This window comes from Penaeus monodon, chromosome 15 (assembly GCF_015228065.2).
Source record: "Penaeus monodon isolate SGIC_2016 chromosome 15, NSTDA_Pmon_1, whole genome shotgun sequence".
In the NCBI taxonomy this organism is placed as follows: Eukaryota; Metazoa; Arthropoda; class Malacostraca; order Decapoda; family Penaeidae; genus Penaeus; species Penaeus monodon.
The window spans coordinates 15,469,793-15,470,101 of record NC_051400.1 but is presented as its reverse complement, the minus strand read 5'-3'; the positions used below and the strand labels follow the sequence as shown (position 1 = coordinate 15,470,101).

Here is a 309-nt window from a genome sequence, read left to right as displayed (position 1 = left end):
TTAAACAAAAAATTTAGGCAACTGGTTTTGGGTTTCACATTACAGCATGTAATAGCTACTCTGGCAATGCTTTTGACTGGAAAAACTTTACTGCCTATATTTTCTCAGGTTTATCATTTTCTTCCTTATCTGCTTCGTATATCAACAAAGGTCATTTCACACACAGGGTTATCTGCATTGAATAATAATAAATAAATACACAAAAGAAATAATCATTTTAAGAGTGGGAAAAAATTCTAAAAGATGTTATAAACTCAGTATATGAAGTAAACATAACTTTTATGCACCTCTCTTATGATTTTAGATACC

The 309-nt window shown here is 29.8% G+C and overlaps 1 protein-coding gene across 1 annotated transcript in view; it reads right to left on the bottom strand.

The window, feature by feature from the left end:
* LOC119581779 (phosphorylase b kinase gamma catalytic chain, skeletal muscle/heart isoform-like) overlaps window positions 1–309 on the bottom strand; it is a gene marked incomplete at its 3' end in the record, with an annotated part of 27,775 nt that overhangs the window by 3,215 nt on the left and 24,251 nt on the right.